This window comes from Oryctolagus cuniculus, chromosome 1, assembly GCF_051225735.1.
Source record: "Oryctolagus cuniculus isolate XC-2025 breed Fujian yellow rabbit chromosome 1, ASM5122573v1, whole genome shotgun sequence".
Lineage (NCBI taxonomy): Eukaryota > Metazoa > Chordata > Mammalia > Lagomorpha > Leporidae > Oryctolagus > Oryctolagus cuniculus.
Window position 1 is genome coordinate 33,031,689 of NC_142867.1, and position 27,860 is coordinate 33,059,548.

Consider the following 27,860-nt stretch of genomic DNA (forward strand, 5'->3'; position numbering starts at 1 on the left):
CTGTGGCCAGGGAGTGCAGTGGAGGATGGCCCAAGTGCTTGGGCCCTGCACCCCATGGGAGACCAGGAGAAGTACCTGGCTCCTGCTATCAGATCAGCATGGTGCGCCGGCCGCGGTGGCCATTGGAGGGTGAACCAATGGCAAAGGAAGACCTTTCTCTCTCTGTCTCTCTCTCACTGTCCACTCCGCCTGTCAAAAAAAAAAAAAAAAAAAGAATTTATCATTGTATATGCTTTTTTAAGGATTCATTTTATTTATTTGAAAAGCAAAGTTACAGAGAGAGAGAGATATTTTCCAACTGCTGGTTTACTCCCCAAATGGCCATATTGGCCAGCACTGGATCAGGCTGAAACCAGGGGCCCAACAGCTTAATCTGGCTCTTCCACATGGGTGCAGGGGCCCAAGCACTTGGGCCGTCCTCCATTGCTTTCCTGGGCACATTGGCAGGGAGTTGGATTGGAAGTGGAGCAGTTGGGATTAGTACAGGCACCCATATGGGATGCTGGAGTTGCAGGCAGCAGCTTAAGCTGCTATGCCATGGTGCCAGTCCCTCATTATACACTCTTGATGTTCAGTTTATACCTTGGGTCTTGTATCTTTTATAACATGTTCCTGGGTCTTTTATGATATGTCCTGGTTGGTACATATATCCTTATCTTCTAGCACAAGGTATTCAGGCTCACTTGCTATTTAACCTGTCCCAGACATGAAATCAGCCATTGGTATAAAGAGCCCTTCTGATGGACAATGAAATTTAGAACCAAGTTTGGTTGATAGGTAAATTCAATGCCTGCGGTGTCATTGCTTACAGACCCTTTTGGTAGACAAAGCTAGGATACACCTGTCTTTTTAAAAAAATGAGTTCTTGGGGCTGGTGCTGTGGCGTATGGGTAAAGTCACCATTTATGGCACCACCATCCCATATGAGCACCAGATCAAGTCCCAGCTGCTCTACTTCTGCTCCAGTTCCTTACTTATGTGCTTGGGCCCCTGAGCCCAAATGAAAGACCCAGAAGAAGCTCTTGGCTCCTGGTTTTGGATTGACTCAGCTCCAACCACTGTGACCATTTGGGGAGTGAACCAGTGGGTGGAAATCTCTGTCTCTCCCCAGCCCACCCCCATGATTCTGCCTTTGAAATAAATCAATCATCTTTTTTTAAAAAAAGAGTTCATGCTGACAACTCCAATACAAATCTAATATATATTTTATTATCTTCGAACCTCATTTCTCATATATGCCTCAACTGGCCAAAAGTCAGAACCTAATCCATAAGTACATCAATATACTTATTCATTATCTCTATCTAATATTTCTGTAACATCCTACCAAATTCAGTATTTCTTCATGCTGCTTGATGCTCTACAATCAAACCTCATCAAAGTTAGTTAGAATATTGATTCAGGGCAAGCATTTGATATACTGGTTCAACTGCTGTTTAGGATGCCCATAGTCCCATCTCAGAACGCCTGAGTTCATGCTCCTGCTCTACTTCACATGCTAACTTCCAGTTAACGAGCATCCTGGGACCCTCCAGATAGGTCTCCTAGCTTTGGCTTGGCCGAGCTTTGACTGTTATATTTGAGAAGTGAACCAGCAGATGGGAGATCTCTCTCTTTGCCTTTGTGGGAAAAGAAAAACCCAAGTGAATTCAAAAGTAAGTATCCTTTGAATGCTACATTATTAATTAGTTACAGAAGACGGATTTTGTTTTTCTTTGAAGGATTCCATTTCAGGATGCATTTTATTTTAAAGATTGATTTAGTTATTTATGCATTTGAAAGGCAGAGAGAGATGTTACATTCCTGGTTCATTCCTAAATGGCTGCAATGGCAGGGCCTGGGCCAAAGCATCCAGGTCTCCCATATGGGTGGGCAGGGGCCCAAGTACTTACACAATCTTTGGCTGCTTTGCCAGGGAGATGGATCGGAAGGGAGCAACAAGGTCCTAGCTGTTCCAATACGGGATTCTGGCATTGCAAGCAACAGCTTAACCTACTGAGCCGCAATGCCAACCCTTACGATATATTTTAAATTTTTTCTTATTTTATTTATTTATATTTTTAAGATTTATTTATTTATTTGAAAGAGTTACACAGAGAGAAAAGAAGAGGCAGAGGGGCCGGTGCTGTGGTGCAGTGGGTTTACCACCCTGGCCTAAAGTGCCAGCTTCCCATATGGGCACTGTTTCAACACCCACTGCACCATAACGCCAGCCTCCCATATGGGTGCTAGTTCAAGTTCCAGCTGCTCCACTTGCGATCCAGCTCTCTGCTATGGCCTGGGGAAGCAGTGGAAGATAGCCGAAATCCTTGGGCCCCTACACCCACATGGGAGACCCAGAAGAAGCTCCTGGCTCCTGGCTTTGGATTGGCACAGCTCCAGCCATTTCGGCCAATTGGGGAGTGAACCAGAGGATGGAAGACCTCTCTCTGCCTCTCCTTCTCTCTAGTGTAATTCTGATTTTCAAATAAATATATAAATCTTTAAAAAAAAAAAAAAAAGAAAGAAAGAAAAGGAAAGGCAGAGAGAGAGAGGTCTTCCATCTGCTGGTTCACCCCACAATTAGCCACAATGACCGGAGCTGCACTGATCTGAAACCAGGAGCCAGGAGCTTCTTCCAGGTCTCCAACGCTGCTGCAAGGGGCCCAAGGACTTGGGCCATCATGTACTGCTGTCCCAAGCCATAGCAGAGAGCTGGATTGCAAGTAGAGCAGCCAGAACTTGAATTGGTGCCTATATGGGATGCTGGCACTGCAGGCAGCAGCTTTACCTGCTATGCCACAGTGCCAGCCCCTTTTTCTAACTTTAAAAATCAACTTCATTGGGCCGGCACTGTGGCTCACTTGGTTAATCCTCCTCCTTGCGGCGCCGGCATTGCATGTGGGCACTGGGATCTAGTCCCGGTTGCTCCTCTTCCAGTCCAGCACTCTGCTGTGGCCTGGCAGGGCACTGGAGGATGGCACAAGTGCTTGGGCCCCTGTACCCACATGGGAGATCAGGAAGAAGTACCTGGATCCTGGCTTTGGATCAGCGCAGCACTGGCCATAGCGGGATTTGGGGAGTGAACCAATGGAAGGAAGACATTTCTCTCTCTCTCTCTCTCTCACTGTCTATAACTCTACCTGTCAAATAAATTTTTTTAAAAATCAACTTCGTTAAGGTATAATTCACATACAACAAGTGTACCTATTTTTAGTGTATAGTTGAGTTTCTGATAAATATATGTACTAGTCCAACAACTACAGTAACATGGCCATCACAAGTTTTCACATGTTCTGTTGCAGTCAGTACCCTTTTTCAGCTCACTCTAGCCCCATACAAACACTGGTAACCCTATTCTCACTAAAATTTAAGAGAGCCTACTCCAGATTTTCATATAAATGGAATCAGACAGTAATGTACTGTTGTACTTGGCTATTTCCACTAATGTTTCTGAGATACATTCGTGATGCACATGATTTGTTAATTCCTTTTCATTGAATTTGCATGAATATACGGCACTATTTTTCTACATTTACCTACTGATGGACATTTACGCTATTTCTAGTTAGCGCCTATGAATAAAACCACTGTGAACATTTGTGTTCAAGTCTTTGGTGTACATATATTTTCATTTCTCTATGTTATATATCTGAGAGTAGAATTACTGAGACAAAAGTTCAGTACATATACCATTTTACATTACCATTACTTTTTGTGTCAACATTCCAGTTGCTCTACACTCCGGTCAACACTTTATCTTTCCAGGGATCTTAATTTTAGCCATTCTAGGTGAGTACAATTGTATCTTATTATGGTTTAACCTGCATTTCCCTGATAACAAATAAGGAGGAGCATCTTTTTATATACTTATAGCTATTCTTTTGGTTTCTCATAGTTTGTTCAACTCTTTTTTATTATTATTTATCTATTTCAGACGTAAAGTTACAGATAGTGAGAGGGAGAGACAGAGAGAAAGGTCTTCCTTCCTTTGGTTCACTCCCCAAATGGCCGCAATGGCTGGAGCTGTGCCGATCCAAAGCCAGGAGCCAGATGCTTCTTCCTGGTCTTCCTTGTGGGTGCAGAGGCCCAAGCACTTGGGCCATCTTCTGCTATCCCAGGCCACAGCAGAGAGCTGGAAGGGAAGAGAAGCAGCCAGAACCAGAACTGGTGCCCACATGGGATGCCGGCGCCACAGGCAGAGGATTAACCTACTGCACCATGGCACCAGCCCCTGTTCAATTCTTTTCTAAAGACCTTGAATCGATTCCTTTCTTACTGGCACTAAGAAGATACTTTTTTAAAACATATTTTTGATCCACATTCCTTGTCAGATTAGATGTTTTGGGAATATTTTCTCCCAGTCTCACAGCTCGCCTTTTTTTTTTTTTTTTTTTTTTAATTCCTTCACTTCCTATTGTCTTTAGTGAGGTTTTAATTTTTGATTACTCTTAATGATTAGTTATTGCTATTACATTTCTTAAGGATCTTTATTAGGAAGCTGGCACTGTAACAGTTTAAAACACTGCCTGTGATGCTGGCATCCCATATTGGAGTGCCAGTTCAAGTTCCAGTTGCTCCACTTCCAATCTAGCTCCTTGCTAATGCTCCTGCAAAAGCAGAAGACAGCCCAAATCCTTGGACTCATGTACCATGTTGGAGACTCAAAAGAAGCTCCTGGTGCCTGGCTTCACCCTGACCCAGCCCTGGCTGTTGCAGGCATTTGGGGAGTGAACAAGTGGACGGAGGATTTCTATACATACATCTATATCTATACACACACACACACACACACACATATTTCTCCCTCTCTCTCTCTGCTTTTCAAATAAATAAGTCTTTATATTTAAAAAAAGTTGAAAGGCAGAGATACAGAAACAGAGTTATCTCATCAACTAGTTCACTCACCAAATGCCTGCAACAGCCAAAGTCAGGAGCAGGGAGCTCAATGTTGATGTCTCATGTGGGTGGCAGGGCCAACTACTTGAGCCATCACCTGCTACTTCCCAGGCTGTATATAAGCAGGAAGCTGGAATCAGCATCAGAGCTGGAGTTTAAACCTACATATTCTTATACGGGACACAGGTGCCCCAAGCAGAGTCTGTTTTGTTTTCTTTTGTTTAAGATTTATTTTATTTATTTGATAGGGAGAGAAAGAGAAAGAGAAATCTTCCATCTGCTTGTTCCTTTCCCAAATGGCCTCCATGGCCACGGTTGGGCCAGACTAAATCCTAGAGCCAGGAGTTTCCTACATGTCTCCCACATGGAAACAGGAGCCCAAGGACTTGAGCCATCTTTCACCACTTTCCCATGCACATTAGCAGGGAACGAGATCAGAAGTGGAACAGCAGGGACTTGAACTGGCACCTATATGGGATGTCAGTGTTGTACGCAGCATCTTAACCCATTGCACAATGCCAGCCCCTCAAGCAGTGTCTTCAACCACTACACCAAACACCACCCCAATTTATCTCTCTTTTAAAAAAAAAAGATTTTATTTATTTGAAAGACAGAGTTACAGAGAGAGGTAGTGACAGAGAGGTCTTCCCTCCGATGGTTCACTTCTCAGATGGCCACAACGACCAGAGCTGCACCGATCCGAAGCCAGGAGCCAGGAGCCTCCTCTGGGTCTCCCACCCGGGTGCAGGGGCTCAAGAATTTGGGCCATCTTCTGTTGCTTTCTCAGGCCATAGCAGAGAGCTGGATGGGAAGATGAGCAGCCAGGACTAGAACCGGAGCCCATATGGGATGCCGGCGCTTCAGGCTAGGGCTTTAAAGCACTGTGCCACAACGCCAGCCCCCCAATTTATCTTTTAATTCCATTTTCCATGAACTTTTGGTGGTGTTCTTATACTCTAGAATCAAGTCCTTGGTGAGACATGTTTTGCCAATAATTTCTCCCAGCCTGTGACTTTGATATTGATAATATTTAAGAGAGCAGTCTTAATTTGACCAATTTATAATTTATTAATTATACTTTGGTTGCTGTAGCTAGGAAATCTTTGCCCAATCCAAAGTCTCAAAGATTTTCTCTTGTGTTTTCTTCTGTAAGTTCTATATACAGGTCAAGTTATCCCGAATCTGAAATGTTTGGGACCAGAAGTATATCAGTATATCAGACTTTAATGTTTTTCAGATTTCAGAATATTTGCATAGGCTATCAGTTGAACATCTGTAATCCAAAAATGCCAATCTGGGGCAGGCATTGTGGCCACCTGTGATGCTGGTATCCCATATGGGTGACCGTTTGTGTGCAGGCTGCTACACTTCCAATCCAGCTCCCTTGCTAATGAGCCTGGGAAAGTAGCTGAGTGCTTGGGCCCCTGTGCCCATGTAGGAGACCTGGAAGAAGCTCCTGGCTCCTGTCTTCAACCAAGCCCCACTCCAGCCATTGCACCCATCTAAATCAGCAGATGGCAGATTCTCTCTCTTTCTGGCTTTGCCTTTCAAACAAATATTTTTTAAAAAAATAAAAATGGAAAATCTGAAATGCTCCAAAATCTGAAACATTTTAAAAACTATTTAATTGTATTTAGTTGAAGGGCAGAGAGACAGAGACAGAGAGAGCTCTTATATCCGCTGGTTTACTCCCCAAATGTCTGCAACAACCAGCCAGGCCAAAGCCAGGAATCAGAATTCAATCTGGTTTCCCAAGTACTTGAGGTACCACCTATTGCCTCCTCCCAGGGTGTGCATCAGCAGGAAGCTAGAACCAGGGGTAAAGGTAGGACTGAAACCCAGGCATTCTGATAGGGTATATGGGATCCTCACTGGTGGCTTACCCACTTTGCTAAACGCCCACCCTTGAAGTTTTCTGGGTGTTCAAAAAGTTTCAGATTTTTTAGCATTTCTGATTTTGGATTAAATATGCTCAACCTATATTAAAATAGTTTTAGATCTATGGTAGAGTAGGAGCTAACTTTTTGTACATGGTATAAGAATTTAAATATATTTTTGAAAAATTTGGATGTGCAATGGTTTCAGCACTATATATTGTAAAGATTATTCTTGGCATCTCTGTCAAAGACCAACAAAATATACTTGGGTTTCTTTTCCTTGACTATTCTTATTCTGACCAGCATGTTGGTTCATATAACTCACTTAGTAATTATAGCTCTATAACTTTTGAATTAAGTAATGTAGTCTTCCAATACTGATGATCCTGTACTATTATACTAAGTGAAGAAAGTCAAACATGAAAGATCTTGTATCATGTAATTCCATTTATATGAAATGATATGAACAAGCAAATTCAAGGAGACAGAATTAGATTATTGTGATTGTCAAAGACTATACAAAGGGGAGAATAAGAGAAACTCTTTATTTAAAAAAAAAGATTTATTTTACTTATTTGAAAGACAGAGTTACACAGAGAGGTAGAGACAGAGAGAGGTCTTCCATCTGCTAGTTCACTCCCCAGATGGCCACAAAAGCCAGAGCAGCACCAATCTGAAGCCAAGAGCTTCTTCCAGATCTCCCACACGGGTGCAGGGGCCCAAGGACTTGGGCCATCTTCTACTGCTTTCCCAAGCCACAGCAGAGAGCTGAATTGGAAGTAGAGCAACTGGGACTCAAACCAGCACCCATATGGGATGCCAGCACTGCAGGCAGCAGCTTTACCCATTGCGCCACAGCGCCAGCCCACAAATCATTCTTTCTTTTAAAAATTAGTCATCCAACCCTAGTGATCATTGGTAATTTTCCACGAGCTGTGTTACAGATTACACTCACCATCACATATGTATTCAATTCCATATGGTTGGCCCATTTCCATATATATTAACATAATGATCTTTCCCAAAATCTGTATATAATATCTTTAAGGTTTTAAAATAAATTTCAAAAGGTATTAATTCTTGTAATCATCACTGGTTTATAAGGTTGTTTTTTATTTTAATTTTTTTAAAATATTTATTTATTTATTTGGAAAGTCAGAATTACAGAGAGAGAGGGAGAGACATCTTCCATCCCCTGGTTCACTACCCAGATGGCTTGAAAAGCCAGTGCTGGACCAGGATGATGCCAGGGGCCTGCAGCTTCATATGAGTCTCCCATGTGTATGGCATGTGTCCAAACACTTGAGCCATCTTCCCTGTTTTTCCCAGGTCATTAGTAGGGAGCTGGATTGGAAGTGTAGCAGCAGTAACACAAACAAAAGCCCATATGGAATGCCAGCACTGCAGGAGCTAGCATTACCCATTATATCACAATGCCGGCCCCACGGTTGTTTTACTTTTTAAACAAAATCCAGATTTCATTTTAATCCCAAAAAGGAAAAATATGGCCTTTGAATCTCCTTTGATTACATGTACATTTATGTAAGATAGGACCTACTATAAGTCAGCACAGCCCTTCCAAACTCATAAGATGGTAGGTAGAGAGAGGACTTTCATCATGTGTATACTCTAAATATTACCTATAAGTTATGGCCTAGAGAGGAGGAATGAGTAAAGGAATTTACCTCAATCTTAATATCCCCAACCTAGCATACAACTATGAATTCAATCTTGAAAATAAGGAGAGTCAGAATTCCACAGGGGAAAGGATCATCTTCCTTTAGTTTCTGCCACTTAAATTCCACACAAAAAGAAAAAGCTATTTTCTCAAAATAAAAACAAACCAAAAAGTTAATTATTCAGGTACTACTCTCCACATTCTTTTCCTAACACTAAACCTAAATCTAATTTGCTTTAACAAAGAAAATTAAGTTATAAGGCAAATGAGACAAAAAAAATCTCATCTAAAATGACAGTGAAGATGGTATATGATCCTAACAAAAAATGCTTTGGAACATATTCCTGAGAATATGGTATCTTTTAGCTTACATTCAGATATTATTAATAATCGATAAGCCTACTCCTTGGATAGCCTACTTTTATATCTATAATGCTGAAGAAAGAAAACATTCCAAGTTTAAAAATCAATTAGCAAAATTCCATGAAATATGTTAAATATTTTAAATCCTATTTCAACAAGCCAGCACTTGCACATAAGTATTAAATTGGTTAAGCACTGAATGAATTCATTTTACCTTTAGTCATTCCTCTTTGTGTTAAAGCAGAATAAAAACAGAATTCTCTTTAAGGTTTTAAAATAATTTTAGTCATATATACATATGACATATATATATAATATACAGAGAGATGTCAACTTTTCAGAGGTGAATATAAGAATCCTGAGTTGTAAATTAGGAGCCTCAAATTCCAGTCTTGATTCTGCAAATAAATGCTACAAGACTTTGAGCAAAGCAAGTACTCTTGCAGACCACTAGTTTTCCTATTTGTAAAGTCTAATGTTTTTTATAGTTCTAATATTCTGAATTAAGATAAATATCTTTACTTCATCTATCACACAGTATTCTTTAATATAAAACCTTTATAGAAATAAACACTAAAGCCCACTAACTCTAGCATATGTCTCTCCTACTTATAAATGCCACATGTTTTATAAATCTTTATTTTGGCTAATCACAGAGAATAAAAAAACCAAAAACTTGGAGCAGGCATTTGGGAAATACACCAACAGATGAACAATCTCTGTCTCCAATTTTCAAATAAAATGAAAACAAATTTTAAAAATTGAAAGAAATTAGAAGGCAACAGTAGCAATAATAGTTAGATTTGAGAACTATTAGCAAACACAACTGAAACAAATACAACTGAGACCACTTGGCAATAGTGATGTGTGAGAAAGATGGAAGAATCGTGAATGATTGTGAATCACCCTACAAGGCTGATGTTTTGGATGTACAGAGATATGTTCATGAGAGGTATTATGAAAAATATTTGGCCGGCGCCGCGGCTCACTAGGCTAATCCTCCACCAAGCGGTGCCGGCACACCGGGTTCTAGTCCCCGTCGGGGCGCCGGATTCTGTCCCAGTTGCCCCTCTTCCAGGCCAGCTCTCTGCTGTGGCCCAGGAGTGCGGTGGAGGATGGCCCAAGTGCTTGGGCCCTGCACCCCATGGGAGACCAGGATAAGTACCTGGCTCCTGCCATTGGATCAGCGCAGTGCGCCGGCCGCAGCGCGCTGGCCGCAGCGGCCATTGGAGGGTGAACCAACGGCAAAGGAAGACCTTTCTCTCTGTCTCTCTCACTGTCCACTCTGCCTGTCAAAACAAAAACAAAAACAAAAAAAAAAACACACAACAAAAACAAAAACATATTCAAAAGCAGGCTAATGAATATTTCTACTTGGTACTCGAGAAAAATCTGAACTGGAAATAAATTTGGAACAATTATCAACATAGTGTTAAGTCACGGAAGTGGGTGAAAATGCCTAACAGCATGTTACAAGAGAAGTGGGACTCAATTTGTAGGGATATCACTTTATACTTATCAGCAATGATATAATCCCCTACCTCAAGGAACTTAGCTGGAGTACAAAATTCCTTGCAACTCAACTGAAGTCTCACCCTTCTGTTTTCTCACGTAAGATACCAATGATGGGGGCTAGTGTTATGGTACAGTGGGTTAATATGCTGCCTCCAGGGGCCAGCATTGTAGCATAGTGGGTAAAGGTGCCGTTTGAGACAAAGGCATCCCATATGGGCCCAGTTTGAGTACCTGCTCAAACACCCGATCTGGCTGCTCCACTTCAGATCCAGCTCCCTACCACTGCCCTTGGGAAAGCAGCAAAAGATGGCCCAAATGCTTAGGCCCCAGACACCCACATGGGAAACCTGGAAGAAGCTCCTGGCTCTTGGCTTCAGTCCAGCCCAGCCCTGGCCATTGCAGCCATTTGAGGCATGAGTCAGTGGATGGAAAATTTCTGTCTCTCCCTTTCTCTCTAACACTTTCAAATAAATAAAATAAATCTTAGAAAAAAAAAAGAAAACTATCATTTATAAAATAATAATAATAATAATAACTGCTGCCTGAAATGCCAGCATCCTATATCCAGGCACCAGTTTAAGTCTCAGATGCTCTGTTTCTAATCCAGCTCCTGGCTAATGCACCTGGGAAAACAACAGAAGATAGCCCAAGTACCTGAGTCCCTGCTACCCATGTGAGACTAAGATGGAACTCTGGGCTCTGGATTCCTGACTTTGGTCCAGCCCTGGCCATTACAGTTATTTGGGAAGTGAATCAGTGGATGGAAGATTTCTTTCCCTCTCTTCTCTCATTCTGTCACTTTGCCTTTCTTTTTGCCTTTTTTTTTCTTTTTTAAAGATTTATTTACTTGAAAGTCAAGAGTTACACAGAGAAAAGAGAGGCAGAGAGAGAGCGAGGACTTCCATCTGCTGGTTCACTCTCCAGATGGCTGCAAGGGCTGGAGCTGCACTGATCCGAAGCCAGGAGCCAGGAGCTTCCTCCAGGTCTCCCAAACGGGTGCAAGGGCCCAAGGACTTGGGCTATCTTCTACTGCTTTCCCAGGCCATAGCAGAGAGCTGGATCAGAAGTGGAGCAGCCATCGTGAATCAAACCGGCACCCATATGGGATGCTACCACTGCAGGTGGCAGCTTTACCCGCTATGCCATAGTGCCAGCTCCTAGCTTTATCTTAGCATTTTTGTTTAAAAACTTATTTAAAATAAATTTTGTTTATTTGAAAGGGAGAGAGACAGAGAAGAGTCTCCCATCCATTAGTTCACTTCTGAAAAGCCCACAACACCCAGGACTGGGCCAGACTGAAGCCAGAAGATAGGGTGGATTCAACTACTTGGCCAATCATCTAATGCCTCCCAGGATATGCATTAGCAGGAAGCTGCACTCACCTTAAACTCAGCCATTCCAACATGGGATGCAGGCATCCCAAGCAGCAACTTAACGACTGCACTGAAGCCCTTTCCCTGTTTAAACTGCTATTAGGAGGCATGTATTTAGCCTAGTGGTTAAGATGCCCATGTCCCACACTGGAGTGCTTGGGTTCAATTCCTGGCACCCTGTTAATGTAGACCTGAGAGGCAGCAGTGATGGCTCAAATAATTAGGTTCCTGCCACCTACCTGAGAGACAGGGATTATATTTCTGGCTCCTGGATCCAACCCTGGCCAAGCCCCAGCAGTTGTAGGTATTTGGACAGTGAACCATCACAGATGGGAGTACATGTGTTCTCTTGCTCTTTCTCCCAGGAGTGGATATTCTCACGTCTCAAAATTTAAAAAAAAAATTTTTTTTTACTTAAAAACTCTTAATACCCATTTCAGTATGCTCAATATTTTTAAGGGAAAACTTCAGCTCAAGTACATTTGTATATTGAGTATATATATTTAGAAGATATAGGGGCCAGCACTGTGGCATAGCAGGTAAAGCTGCTGCCTGCAGTGTTGGCATCCCATATGGGTGCCAGTTCGAGTCCTGGCTGCTCCACTTCCAATCCAGCTCTCTGCTATGGTCTGCAAAAGCAGTAGAAGATGGTCCAATCCAGTGGGCCCCTGCACCCACATGAAGACGTGGAAGAATCTCCTGGCTCCTAGCTATTGTGGACATCTGGGGAGTGAACCAGCAGATGGAAAACCTCTCTTTCTCTGCCTCTGCCTCTCTCTGTAATTGTCTTTCAAATAAATAAATAAATCTTTTTTTTAAAAAAAGGTATAGTGAGGCCGGTGCCGCGGCTCACTAGGCTAATCCTCCGCCTAGCGGCGCCGGCACACCGGGTTCTAGTCCCGGTCGGGGCGCCGGATTCTGTCCCGGTCGCCCCTCTTCCAGGCCAGCTCTCTGCTGTGGCCCGGGAGTGCAGTGGAGGATGGCCCAGGTGCTTGGGCCCTGCACCCCATGGGAGACCAGGAAAAGCACCTGACTCCTGGCTCCTGCCATCGGATCAGCGCGGTGCGCCGGTCGCATCGCGCTGGCCGCGGCGGCCATTGGAGGGTGAACCAACGGCAAAGGAAGACCTTTCTCTCTGTCTCTCTCTCTCTCTCACTGTCCACTCTGCCTGTCAAAAAAAAAAAAAAAGGTATAGTGTAAACTATACACATGATAAATTCTCTGCCATCATGACCCATGTAATACCGAGGAATTAAACAATATGTAGGTATCTAGCCTATGATATAGAATAAAACGAATACATGGCAGAGCAGGATAAATTCATTTGTTTATTCAGCAAGTATTAGGCAATGACCAAGACAATGGGGTTACAACAATGAAAAAGGGTGAATGTCTTCAAAGAGCTTACAGATTAGTTGTTTAGCAGGTAACAAATACAAGGAAATAAACTAATAATTACAAACTCTATCAAATGACTGAAGAGGAAATAGGTGGGTGAGAGAGAATGAGAATATGGGGGAAGAGGACACAGCGAACAGCAAAATCCTCCCTGAACAGGGCATTTTTTAAAAAGATTTATTTATTTATTTGAAAGAGAGTTAGTTACACAGAGAGATCTTCCATCCACTGGACCTGCATTTTTTAATAAGATTTGTTTATTTCAAAGGCAGAGTTAGAGAGTGAAAGAGAGACAGAGATCTTCTATCTGCCGATTCAATCCCCAAATGGCTGCAATAGCCGGAACAGGGAGGATCTGAAGTCAGGGGCTTCTTCCGGGTCTTCCACATGTGTGCAGGGGTCCTAGGACTTGGGCCATCTTCATCAGCTTTTCCCGGCACATTAGCAGGGAGCTGGATTGGAAGTGGAGCAGCTGGGTACTGCAGGTACAGGCTTTACCTGCTATGCCACAGTGCCAGCATCAGCCCCCAAAAGGGATTTTAAGTCAGCCTATTGCAAACCAGAAGAATATCAAGAGGAGGAAACAGGATCTGCTTGTAGTGCAGTGTGTTAAGCTGTTGCCTACAATGCTGGCATCCCTTAAGGGTGCTGGCTCCAATTCCCATCCAGCTCCTTGCTAATGCACCTGGTCAAAGGGCTGCCACCCACGTTGGAAACCCAAATGAAGCTCCTGGCTCTGGCTTAAGCCTGGCCCAGCTCTAGCCATTGCAGCCATTTGTGGAGTGAACCAGCAGATGGAAGATCTTTCTTTCCCTCTCTTTATTTATTTATTTATTTATTTTTTTGACAAGCAGAGTTAGTCAGTGAGAGAGAGAGATAGAGAGAAAGGTCTTCCTTTTCTGTTAGTTCATCCCCTAATGGCCGCTGCGGCTGGCACACTGCAGCCGGCGCACCACACTGATCTGAAGCCAGGAGCCAGGTGCTTCTCCTGGTCTCCCATGTTGGTGCAGGGCCCAAGCACTTGGGCCATCCTCCACTGTCCTCCTGGGCCACAGCAGAGAGCTGGACTGGAAGAGGGGCAACTGGGACAGAATCCGGCCCCCCAACCGGGACTAGAACCCGGGATGCCAGTGCCGCAGGCGGAGGATTAGCCCATTGAGCCAGGGTGCCAGCCTCTTTCCCTCTCTTAACTTTGCCTTTCAAATAAATAAACAAATCTTATGAAAAAAAAAAAAAAGGGAAACAGTTATGAAAAAAGATAAAGCATGAAAGAGTTTGGAACACAGAATTGAAAAGCAAAGGGATGAGATCCACTCATCTGGAGAGGCAGTAGGCAAGGGTCAGACACGAAAAGCCTTGGAGGCACTAAAGGAACCTGGATTTTATTCCAAGTACAATGGAAAACAACCAAAGGACTCTTAAGCTTGGGAATGACTAAACTATACTTTGTAAAAGAAGTTATCTGGTACAAAACTTACCTCAGTCCCCAAAGTAAAACTGAAACTAAAGGAATTCTAAAATCAAATATACCTTTCAGTATCATGACCTTATTGCCCAAGTAGTTCCAAGTTTCACTAAAACCTGCCTTAAAAATAAGTGTTGGGGACTGCAGCACAGCAGATGAAGCTACCACCCGCGACACCATAATCCCATGTGAGCACCTGTTTCAGTCCTGGGTGCTCCACTTCCAACCGAACTCCCTGCTAATGCTCCTGGGATAGCAGCAGATGAACCAAGAACTTGGGCCCTCTCCCTCTTCCATACACATGGAAGACCTTGTGGGAATTCTAAGTTTCTGGCTTCAGCCTGGCTTTAGCCTGTCCCAGCCCCAGCTGTTGCAGCCATTTGGGGAATGAACCACTGCATAGGAGCTCTCTCTCTCTCTCTCTCTCAATAGCCTAGCTGTCCACCAATTAGTGAATGGACAGATAAAATGTACTGTATCTACAACAGAATACCTAAATATGAATACTTACAAGTACTGATAAATAAGACAGCATGGATGAATCTCAAAAATATTACGCTCAAAGAAGCCAGACACACACTTTATGATTCCACTTACAAGAAATGTCCAGGGTCCGGCACTGTGGCACAGCAGGTTAAGCCTCCACATGAGGCACCGGAATCCCATATGAGTGCCGGTTCGAGTCTCAGCTGCTCCACTTCCGATCCAGGTCTCTGCTATGGCCTGGGAAAGCAGTGGAAGATGGCCCAAGTCCTTGGGCCCCTGCACCTGCATGAGAGACCCAGAAGAAGCTCCTGGCTCCTGGTTACGGATCGGCAGGGCTCTAGCCATTGCAGCCAATTGGGGAGTGAATCGGCAGATGGAAGACTTCTCTCTCTCTCTCTGCCTTTCCTTCTCTCTCTGTGTAACTCTGACTTTCAAATAAATATAGGGGCTGGCGCCATGGCTCACTTGGTTAATCCTCCACCTGCGGCACCAGCATCCCATTTGGGCGCCAGGTTCTAGTCCCGGTTGCTCCTCTTCCAGTCCAGCTCTCTGCTGTGGCCTGGGAGGGCAGTGGAGGATGGCCCAGCTGCTTGGGCGCCTGCTCCCGCATGGGAGACCAGGAAGAAGCACCTGGCTCCTGGCTTCGGATTGGCGCAATGCCGGCCATAGCAGCCATTTGGGGAGTGAACCAATGGAAGGAAGACCTTTCTCTCGGTCTCTTTCTCTTACTATCTATAACTCTACCTGTCAAATAATAATAAATAAATAAATCTTTAAAAAACATAAAATATCCAGATTTGGTTCATTCCTCAAATGCCTGTAATAACCGTGGCCGGACTAGGCCAAAGTTAGGAGCCAACTCCATATCTGACTCCCACATGGGTGCAAACATTTGGGCCACCATTTGCTGCCTCCCAGGCCCACTGGCAGGAAGCTAAACAGAATGTGGATACAGGACCTGATTCCAGGCTCTCCCAAGCAGCACTCTGTGCCACAATGCCTGAACCCCCAATATGCTCGCTTTTAAGATTGCCTCAGAGGCTGGCGCTGCAGCTCAATAGGCTAGTCCCGTCGGGGTGCTGGATTCTGTCCCGGTTGCCCCTCTTCCAGGCCAGCTCTCTGCTGTGGCCTGGGAAGGCAGTGGAGGATGGCCCAAGTGCTTGGGCCCTGCACCCACATGGGAGACCAGGAGAAGCACCTGGCTCCTGCCATCGGATCAGCGCGGTGCGCCGGCCGCAGCACGCTGGCCACGGCGGCCATTGGAGGGTGAACCAACCGCAAAAGGAAGACCTTTCTCTCTGTCTCTCTCTCTCACTGTCCACTCTGCCTGTTTAAAAAAAAAAAAAAAAAAAAAAAAAGGTTGCCTCAGAGCCTGGTAAATCTCTCCTGGGTCTATCAGAGACGGATTCTACACTCAAGTGAGTGGTCTGAGAACTATTTGTTCTTTCCCTCTTGCATCACAACTAATGTGCTGGTCATGCCCATGTCTACACAACTATAGTAGCTGAGCTCCAATGTTGTCTCTTTATGGGTCTAGAAGTGGCTTCCTACTTGCTGTCATTCTCAGCGTCTCAGTATGATAGCCCAAGTGCTTGGATCCCTGCCACCTTCATGGTCCCCTTAACCCTGCTGTCAATACAAAAATAAACACACACTTCATTTAAGTGGCCTCAGATGAATCATCTGAGGGAAACTGTTTCCTACAAAGCCTCTAATTGATAATTGGAATAAAAGGTATTTCATAACAACTGTTAAATTAAGTATGATTTCTTGATAACTGCCATTATATCATAAAAATCACTACTTATCTTTGCTAAAAACCTACTTTATACTGTATAAATGATATACTTAAGTTGGTTACACAGAAATGAAATAATTTCCTGTCTAGTGGAGTGGTAGAGCATATTCAAAAACAAATCTATCACTTCTAAACAGTATTCGTAACAAAAAGAGACAGATTTTGGCATTTGTAACAGATGTCCAAGAAACACTGCCAATTAAGGCAACTAGGGTTTGTCTATTGTTTCTCAGGCAAATAATGAAATGTGACAGTGATGTGGCATATGCTTGGCTCTATCCTTGGTAACAAGAGCCACCAAGGCCTGGATTGCACACAATTCCAAAATTCCATTTCATTGTCTTCCTCTTCCCTCATCACTTGAATTAGTAATCTTTCCTCTAAACAAAGAAAAAAATTAACAGGTCCTACTTTCCCCATCTCAAATTAATTTTCTGTAATGCTTTTCTTTTAAAAACAATACATCTGTCAAAGCAAATTATTTTGTGGTTCAAACTACTGCATATATTAACTACCTGTAATGTCCAGACATGTTTATTTAGGAGACAATCTGATCACATATTTCCTGAATTCTCTTATTTTGGTATGTGAAGGAATTATTAAAAATGAATTAATACAAAGGTGGCCATTGTGGCACAGCTGGTTAAGCTGCAGCTTGGGATGTCCACATGCCAGATTAGAGTGCAGATTCTAGTCCGAGCTGCTCCCCTTCTGATCCTGCTTCCTGATATGGGAGGCAGTGGATAATGGGTCAAGTGCTTGGGTACCTGCCACCCACATGGGAGAGACAGATAAGAGTTCTGGGCTCCTGGTTTCAGCTAACTCAGCATTTGGGGAATGAACCAGCAGATGAAGATCTCTCTCTCCTCTCTCTTAAGTAGATGAAAATGAACTAATACAGAAGCCAGTATTGTGACGAAGCAGGTTAAGCCTTCACTTACAACACTAGCATCCAATTTTGGAGTGCCAGTGTGAGTCCTGGCTGCTCCACTTTCAATCTAGCTCCCTCCTAATGCATCAGGGAAGGCAGTGATGTTGAGTGCCTCCCACCCACTCGGGGAAACCCAACTGGAGTTCCCAGCTCCTGGCCTAACCCTTGTTTTGTGGGCTTTTGGTGAATGGAAGATATCTCCCTCTTTCTCTGTGTTGCTCTGCCTTTCAAATAAATAAAAATAAGCAAACATTATAAATACACAGCTGGTTACTCCTCATAACACAATATATGCAGTGCAATGTTTTATTTTTGCTTCTTCCATGTTTGAGAGTATTTCAAAAGTCCGGAAAATGAAATTAAAAGATAATATTGATACCAAAATTTTTTGAAATCCATGCATTTTCATAGTACACAAACTATGTGACCCATTCAATTTTCTCATGGCACAAATTTTCCATGAGCTTTTTGAAGATGAACAAATTCCAATTTTTTTGCACCAAAATAAATTTATTTTAATTCCATTTTCCATGAATTTTTGAAGTACCCTCATATCTTTTTATTTGCAGTCCAGTTTTCCCACTACCAAACTGAATTTCTTCCTTGTCTGAAAAACTAGTAGGGTTAATTTTTAAAGACTGATTTATTTATTTGAAAGTCAAAGTCACACAGAGGAAGACAGACAGAAAGATCTTCCACTCACTGGTTCATTCCCAAGATGGCCACAACAGCAGGGGCTGTGCCAGGCCCAAGTACTTGGGCCATTTTCCACTGCCTCCCCAGATGCATTAGCAGGGAGCTGGATTGGAACTGCTCGAACCAGTGCCCATATGGGATGCCAGTATGGCAGGCGGTGGCCTTACCTGCTATGTCACAATGTCAGCTCCAGGATCAATTATTTTAGTTAAAAATGTAGTTAACATTTTAATTGTATTATTATTAGCATAGCCTAGGATTTCTTGCATTAAGGAATGTCTGCCTAAAGATACACATTTATCACAATAATTTGCATTTGCAAACTAAATTTATAAACATTTATATATCCTTATTTTTAAAGATTTATTTGAAAGGAAAAATGACAGGGATGGACATCTTCCATCCCCTGGTTCACTCCCCAAAATGGCCCCAAGAGGCAAGACCAGGCCAGGCAGAAGCCAAGAGCCTGGAACTCCACCCAAGTTTCCTACATCAGGTTGGCAGGGGCCCAAACACTTGAGCTATCTTATGTTGCCTTCCCAGGTACATTGGCAGGGAGCTGGATTGGAAACAGAGTAGCCAGAACTCAACCATTACTCCAATATAGACACACAAGCCTTGCAAGCAGAGGCTTAACCCACTGAGCCACAGCACCTGCCCAATAATTCTCATCCTTCTGAGTGATTCACACTTAAAAATTACAAGTTTATTCATTTTATTTCTTTGAAAGGCAGAGCAACAGAGAGGGAAGAAAGAGATCTCCCCCCACCTGCTGGTTCACTCCCCTAAAGATCTCAAGGGCCAGGAGTCAGGAACTCTATCCAGGTCTCCCACGTGGATGGCAGGAACTCAAACACATCAGCCACGATTTGCTGCACCCCCCAGCACATTAGAAGAAGCTGGACTGGAAGCTGAGGTGGAGGTGGGACTCAACCCCAGGCCTCTGATACGGGTTATAGACTGAGGTAATCCATGGTACTACAGTGCCTGTGCTGGTTCACACTTTCATTTTGGCATGATTCCATCAGTCTCATTCTGGCTCTGGTCAGTCAAGCTGCGAGTTAAAATGATCTAATGTCTATTTAAGGGAGGATAATACCAGCTGCTTTACCAGGGTAATGTTCATCTCACAGTTTTGCTCAATGAAGGAATAATTTAAAATGTTAAGTTATCTAATTAAAGCAGATCCACACAAAATTATTTTAGTTTATCCACATCTTTGTGTTTGTTTCACTGGATGAGACAAATCTGGTTTTAACTCATTTAATCAGGGTCGGTGATCACAGTCAGGAGGATGGTACCATATCTTATGAAAATCTCTTTATGTTATATAGCCATGACTCCATAAATGCCTATAGAGATAGCAACAAAGGACAAAGTTACATGGTCAGCATTCTTAAAGAACCTTCAACTTACAAAGGTGAAATTTAAACTCTGAAATATTAGATGAATATAGTAGAATATTTTGCATTAAATATATTCTTTATTAAATTAATATTTATTGAACATTTATTAGTATATGCCAGATAGGGGTGTGGAGTATGGAGTACACCCAAGCTAATACACAGAGGCTAACAATAAATGTGGAACAGAAAAATGTAAGTATCATTAAGAAATTTTAAACAGGGTACAGCCCCATGTAAAGAGATAGGTCTGGGTCTCCTGTCAAGGCCTTAAAGCCCACCTGATTATTATCAGGCCCCTTCTGTCAGTTTCTATTTGCCTCTCAATGAGAAAACATGCTTGTGGTTTAGACAGTACTCTTTTAGGTCCTCTAATAATGACTCTGTCCTTGGTTTTAGATCCTGTGAGTTTTCTCCAGACTTGAAACAGTGAAATTCTAGGTGGTCATGCACACGAAGCCTCAGATGGAAGCAGTTTCTACAAGCTGGCACTACATCCCCCTCAGTGAGCCCCTCCTGCTGGAACTGCCTTGACTGCCATTCCCAACGATGCCCCTTTTCAGCATGAAGCAGCCAGAATGATCATTGCCCAGCCCCCCAACAGAAGTTAGGGTCCATTCTTCAGTGGGGGAAATGTGAGGAGTCACATGGTTTAACAGGAAATTGAGGGTGGAAAATGTTCCCCCAAAAGTTATCTAAAGCAGGGTCAGAAGTGCCTGCCTGCCCATTCCTTAAGAGCTTCCAATCTTATGATAATCATGAGAATAGCAAGGGAGTGGTGACTCTACCCTTCTGAGCTCCCAGTTTACTGTAAAACAAATTAGGTATCCCACCGCTGGGAAGGCTGTTTTGGTTTAACATGACCAAGCCAGACAGGATAAAGGATTGCAAAACAGTCTTGTCCTTACCTTGTAACTGACTGTCAAGTTTCCTTCCCCCCCCCAAACCATTTTGGGTTTTTTCCTCTCTTGGAAGCCCCCTACGTGCCATTCTGGCTGGAGGTCTTTGACTTTAATAAATCTTGATTTTAAATCTCAAAAACTAAAAATAAAAAATAGACAGGGTACATACAGGGCTTGACCAAAATAAGGGAGGAAGTAATTCTATTGAGCATACTAAGCTGAAGTCACTGAATGGCACAGGGAGGAAAGCCATGTAGACTATGAGGAAAGTGTGGTTCTCTTGGCAGAGGAACAGGACAAAGACCCCAAGATAACAGCACTCCTTCTACCACTCAAGGAACAGTGAAACAATGTTTCACTGAAGATGAGAGAAGGTGAAATTTATGGTCATAGTTCTACAAAATGGTGAAAGGAAAATGAGTGAATATGCTGAAACCAGGCCTATGCCTCCATTCACCTCTTTATATTATACAACACCCCACCACCACATTCAGATTCCCTAACAGATTACCAAATGCTGACTACTGACCAAGAAGGGAAAGACTTGTAAAGACCTAGCTAAATTGCCTTGGGTGAAAATTAAGAAACTACTAATAATATACCAGCCCAGGAACAGTCACCTAGGATGATGCTATAATTGAAAACGGGGCTCTGTAACTCTATCTTTCAAATAAATAAAATAAATCCTTAAAAAAAAAAACAGAGGCCAGCACTGTGACACTGTGTGACGCAGTGGGTTATGCCTCCTTTGTGATACTGGCAGTCCTGCTAACAGCACCAGGAAAAGCGGCACAAGAGGGCCCAAATACTTGGGCATCCACCGTCTGCATGTGAGACCAGGATGGAATTCCTGGTTCCTGGCTTCAGCCTGACACAGACCTGGCTGTTATGGCCATTTTGGGAGTGAATGAGCAGATGACAGAGATCTCCCTTGGTCCTCTCTCATTCTCTCTCTACCTTATAAACCAACATGCTCCTCTTTTTTGAAAATTTACTCATTTATTTGAAAGGCAGAGTTACAGAGGGAGACAGGCAGAAACAGAGAAATATTCCACCTGCTGGGGCTGGCCCAGGAAAAAGCCAGGAGTCTGGAACTCCACCCCGGTCTCCCACACAGGTGGCAGGGACTTGACTTGACTTAAGGGATGCCGCATCACAGGCAGCAGCTTAATCCACACTATGCCACAATGCACAGCCTCAAAATCTTTTTTTAAGATTTATTTTATTTGAAAGTCAGAGTCAGGGAGAAGCAGAGGCTGAGAGAGAGAGGTCTTTCATCCAGTGGTTCACACCCCAAATGGCCACAAAATGTGGGACTAGGCTAGGCCAAAGCCAGGAACCTGGAACTCCATCTAGGTCTCCCACATGGGTGTAGGGGCCCGAGCACTTACTGACTTCCCAGGCACATTATCAGGGAGCTGGATTCGAAGTGGAGCAACAAGGACTTCAACTGGTGCTCTTATAAAATGCCAGCGTTACAAGCAGCAGCTTTATCCGGTGTACCACAATGCCAGCCCCCAAAATGTAAAATATTTCTCATTTCAAAAGATTACCACCTTCAAGTCACTGTTCTGTATCTTTTAACAAGCCTACCAAATCCACTCTGTTTAAATCTACACCTCACCCATCTACTTTACATTCTTCTTTTTTTTAAAGAGTTATCTACTTGAAAGGCAAAGTTACACATACACACACGCACACACACACACACACACAAAGAGAGAGAGAGAGAATCTTCCATCTGCTGGTTCATTCTCCAAATGGCCACAACAGCCAGGACTGAGCCAGGCAGAGGCCAGGAGCTTTTTTCCAGTCTCCCATGTGGGTGCAGGGGCCCAAGCACTTGGTCCATCTTCTGCTGCATTAGCAGGGAGCTGGATTGGAAGCGGAGCAGCCAGGACTTGAACTGGTGCCCACATGGTTTGTCGACACTGTAGTCCATGCCTTTAACTGACTGAGCCACAGTGCAGGCTCCTCCTTCTTTACACTGCTTTTCTTTTCCTTGTTATCATCTCTCACATACTGGGTATTGCATGGTTATGTTTATTTTTTCTCCATCTCATACAGTCCAATATATCTTCCACCAAGGCAGGGATCTTGGTTTTGTTTACCGAGTATCCCAAGCTTCCAGATGAGTCTAGAAGACAGATAGATGCTCAGAGGCCGGCACTGTGGCATAGCGGGTTAACACCCTGGCCTGCAGTGCCAGCATCTCATATGGGCACTGGTTCAAGACCCAGCTGCTCCACTTCCGATCCAGCTCTCTGCTATGGCCTGGGAAAGCAGTAGAATATGGCTCAAGTCCTTGGGGCCCTGCAACCACGTGGGAGACCTGGAGGAAGTTCCAGTCTCCTGGCTTTGGATCAGCACAGTTCCAGCCATTGCAGCCAACTGGGGAGTGAACCAGTGGATGGAAGACCTCTCTCTTTCTCTCTCTCTCTGCCTCTAATTCTCTGTGTAATTCTGACTTTTGAATAAATAAATAAATCTTAAAAAAAAAAAGACAGATGCTCAATAAACATCCCTGATTTCTCATGCCTTACAGAAACTGTTTAATCTAAGGATAAGCCCATGTTCCTAAGTTTTCTCCAAAAACTTTTAGCAAAAGTATGCTGAAAAAATAATTCTAATTTTTAAAATAACTGAAAGTATAACCTTCCAGTATAAATGTTAGGTCCCCAAAGACCCAACATAATTCTTCAAAGTCTTCCAACACTAACTCCTCTTTCTGACTTTTATCTGCTGAAACTACTACTTCCTACAATCAATCCCTCAAAAGAAGCTTTCCCCAAGAGCTAGAACAGCTTTCTGTTAACTGCAAAGTCTCTGGAGTCACACTTCCTGAGTTCAAATCCTGCCTGTACTACTTACCAGCAATGGGATCTTGGATAAGTTAATCTCTCTGCACCTCAGTTTCCTTGTTAGTAAAATGGGATAACACTGTACCCGTGTCAGAGCTACTGTGGGAAGTTAAATGAGATAACACATGTGACTGGCATATGATGCATATTTAATAAAGACTTTAACCAATAACAGCTAAGGCTCAGTACTCAGCCTTTTATTCCTCATCCTCAAAAATGTTACTCTACCATTGTCTCTATAAAAATATCTAATCAAACTGCTAAATTTACCTCTCTGGTTGTAAGTGAAGCACAAATATTTCAAAAAAATTTTAAAAGCATTGGAATATAGAAAACTTGGCAGGTCTACTTTAGATCTGGTAGTTCAGAAAGGCTTTTGTGAAATGATGTCAAGTAGAGATAAGATTGTCAATAGGCCATCGATAAGATCCAGGTCATATTGGTTCTCAAAATGCAGTCCATGGACTAGCATTAGCATCACCTAGGAAACTGTTGGAAATGCAAGTTCTCAGCTGTCCAGTACCCTGTGTTTCAACAAGCAGGCATTGGGTTAATGCACCACATGGGATGCCTGAATCCATCCCACATCAGAGTACTGCTGACTCCACTCCTGATTCCACTTTCCTGCTGAACGCATATCCTTGGAGGCAGCAGCGATGACTCAAGGGCTTGGGTGCCTGGCCGGTACTGGAGATCTGTACTCTGTTTCTGTCTTCAGCCTGGCCCAGCCCTGGCTGTTGCAGGCAATTTTGGGGAGTGAACCAGAAAACCCAAGATCTGACTGTCTCCATTTTTCTCTCTCTCCCTCGTGAATAACAATTATTTTAAAAAGTCAACAAGTACTCTGGGTGACTCTGAAGGACCAATGATCTATAGTAAGATCTTCTTAGGGAAAGGAACTGTCAGATTTGTTCTTGCCTTAGAGCACTCACATCTGCTGTTTTGTCAGATTTCAGGGAAATGCTACTTCTTAAAGAAGGAAATTTTCTTGCTTATCTTACTCCCCCACTCAGGAATATAAACTTCCAAGAACATAGGCATTCTGATTTGTTACCAAATCCCTAAGGCCTAGAAGAGTTGTATGGCCTGTGTGTTGACCAAAATGAATTAACATTTCTCTTTTGGCAGTGCATACATTTTTGGTGTCCTGTTTTCCATCTATGCCAATGCTAATCCATTATGCATTTAACTGCCAAAGTAATCTCTTTTATTCATATCATCATCCTTAAACCTTTCAAAGCTCCCTATCTTTTATAGAGTATAAAGTCCATGGCCTGTCATGAAAAGCCCTCTAAAATCTACTGCTAATACACAGTGGTACAGTGTTAACAGCTGAGCTCCCCAGTGAATCACACCTCTTTGTCCAGTCTTCGTCTCACAATCACTCTGCACTGGACCAGGGACTCTCACCAGCAGATTGTGGCAGAAGTGATGCTGTGCCTCCTCAAGGCCCTACCCTCAACTGGTGTAGCAGATTCCACTTCCTCCCTATTGGAACACTTGTTCATAGACGCTCCCTCCTGTTGGCCGGTGCCGCGGCTCAATAGGCTAATCCTCCACCTGCGGCACCGGCACCCCAGGTTCTAGTCCCAGTCGGGGCGCCAGATTCTGTCCCGGTTGCTCCTCTTCCAGTCCAGCTCTCTGCTGTGGCCCAGGAGTGCAGTGGAGGATGGCCCAAATGCTTGGGCCCTGCACCTACATGGGAGACCAGGAGAAACACCTGGCTCCTGGCTTCGGGCCGTTGAGGGGTGAACCAACGGAAAAAGGAAGACCTTTCTCTCTGTCTCTCTCTCTCACTGTCCACTGTTTGTCCAAAAAAACAAAAAACAAAAAACAAAAACAAAAACAACAAAACTCCCTCCTGTGTGATATTAACAATTCAGATCAGTTTACATGCAATCTACTAATGTTTCCATGATCCCTTGAACTAGATATAATTTTCCAAGTTCCCAAAGCATATCTGTACCTGTCAAAAAGAAACAAGTAGTATATTTAGTAGCAGTTATTCCATCCATTCATTGACTGTCTAATGGCACTTACAACGTGTGCTGACAATGAAGTTAATATTCTATATGCTATCCTATATGCTGCTATATACACTATTCCATATGTTGTATATCACTTTAAATACTAAGTTATTTCAACCAATCCTCAAGAATTCTTAAAAAGTACCCTCATTTTAAACAAAGAAATGAACATACAGAGAGCTTAAGAAACTTATCTAGGAGACTGGCATTGTGGCATTAACAAGTTAAGCCTCTGTCTACAATGTTGGCAAACCCTATGGGTACCAGTTCAAGTGGCAGCTGCTCCACTTCTGATCCAGCTCTCTGCTATGGCCTGGGAAAGTAGCACTTAGGCTCCTGCACCCACACGGGAGATACAGAAAAAGCTCTTGGCTTCAGCCTGGCCCAGCCCCGACTACTGTGGCATCTGGGGAGTGAACCAATGGATGGAAGACATCTCTCTTTCTTTCTACCTCTCCCTCTATCTATAATTCTGACTTTCAAATAAATAAATCTTTAAAAAACAAATGGCTGCAACTGATGCAGTCAAATACAAACCCAGGAGTGGGTATTTGGCTTAGCTATTAAAATACTCACATCCCATATCAGGATCCTCACTCCACTTCTAATCCAACTTCTCCCAATGCACACCCTAGGAGGCCTGCATTGAGATTCTGCCTCATGGCTTCAGCCTGGTCCCACCCTGGCTTTTATGGGCATTTAGGGAGTGCACCAGTGGGTGGGAGATCCTTGAGTAACTGTCCCCCTGTTACTCTGCCTTTCAAATAATCTTTTTAAATGATTTGTTTTATTTAATTGACAAGCAAAGGGGGAGGTGGGGAGAGAGAGAGACAGAGACAGACAGAGACAGATCTTCCATCAGCTGGATCACTCCTCAAATGGCTACAACAGCTGGGGTTGGGCCAGGCCAAAACCAGGAGCCAGAGCTTCATCATCTCCCAAGTGGATTTTTTTTTTAAAGATTTATTTATTTATTTATTTGAAAGGCAGAGTTACACATAGAGGGAGAGACAGAGAGAGAGAAGGAGAGAGAAATATCTTCCATCGACTGGTTCATTCCCTAAATGGCTTCATTCCCTAAATAGCCTCAACACCCAGGGCTGGGCCAGACTGTAGCCAGGAGCCAGGAGCTTTTTCCATGTCTCCCATGTAGGTGCAGGGGCCCAAGAATTTGGGTCATCTTCTGCTACTTTCCCAGGAATGTTAGCAGGGAGCTGGATTAGAAATGTTGTAGCCAGGACTCAAACCAGCACCCATATGGGATGCTGGCATGGCAGGAGGCTTTACCAGTTATGCCACAACAACAGCCCCTCAAAGAAATTTTTTAAAAAATAAAATAAAAAATACTTGACAAACCTTGAAAATAAAATAAAAAAAATATTCTCACTCCAGAGCTTATGGTACCAACCAATATACAAAGCTGCCTTCTACAACCGTGAATAAGACAGATAAGGAGGGGCAAGGTTATGGCGTAACAGGCTAAGCGGCCTCCTGTGATGCCAGCATCCCATATGCTCCATCCTGGCAGCTCCACTTTCCATCCAGCTCCCTACTAATGGCCTGGGAAAGCAGCCCAGCCCAGCTGTTGCGGCCATTAGGAGAGTAAACCAATGGATGGAAGATGGATCTCTCTCCTCCATCTGTAACTCTGACTTTCAAATAAAGAAATAGCTGTTTCCAGGGATCCCTGAGCACTTGGAGCAGACACCATGAACAAAGCTCACCCTTGTGAGCTGAAAAAAATTTATGGAGAAGAAGTTATCACTGAAATTAAACGGCAGCAGACATTTCCAAGGAATACTGCAGGGATTTGATCCCCTTAAGGATCTTGTGATAAATGAAGGTGTGGAGACAGCAGACAGGGAACTGAATGCTGTAACATGAGGAAATAGTGTCAAGTTAGAAGCCCTGGAATAAGTATAATGACTGTTCAACAGAGAAATCCATATCCCCTCTCCAAAGGGCCTGTTTTACCATGATGTAAAAGTTGGGTCTCATGTACATTTTCATATTAAGTTTTCTGTTAAATAAACTTTTGTGACAGTCAAAAAATAAATAAACCTAGCCGGCGCCGTGGCTCAATAGGCTAATCCTCCACCTTGCGGCGCCGGCACACCGGGTTCTAGTCCCGGTCGGGGCACCGGATTCTGTCCCGGTAGCCCCTCTTCCAGGCCAGCTCTCTGCTATGGCCAGGGAGTGCAGTGGAGGA

At 43.4% G+C, this 27,860-nt stretch overlaps 1 protein-coding gene and 1 pseudogene across 6 annotated transcripts in view; one reads left to right on the plus strand and one right to left on the minus strand.

Moving 5' to 3' along the window:
• QSER1 (glutamine and serine rich 1) overlaps positions 1–27,860 on the minus strand; it is an 88,492-nt gene that overhangs the window by 50,634 nt on the left and 9,998 nt on the right. Inside the window, exon 1 of one of the 6 annotated variants that reach the window (XM_070071636.2) lies at positions 15,145–16,392. The exons of the other annotated variants lie outside the window; for them this stretch is intronic. The gene's annotated coding sequence lies outside the window, so the exon portion shown is untranslated. Of the gene's footprint in view, positions 1–15,144; positions 16,393–27,860 lie in introns of those variants that run through there. 6 annotated transcript variants of the gene reach the window in all.
• LOC108177658 (small nuclear ribonucleoprotein G pseudogene) lies at positions 27,361–27,703 on the plus strand (annotated as a pseudogene).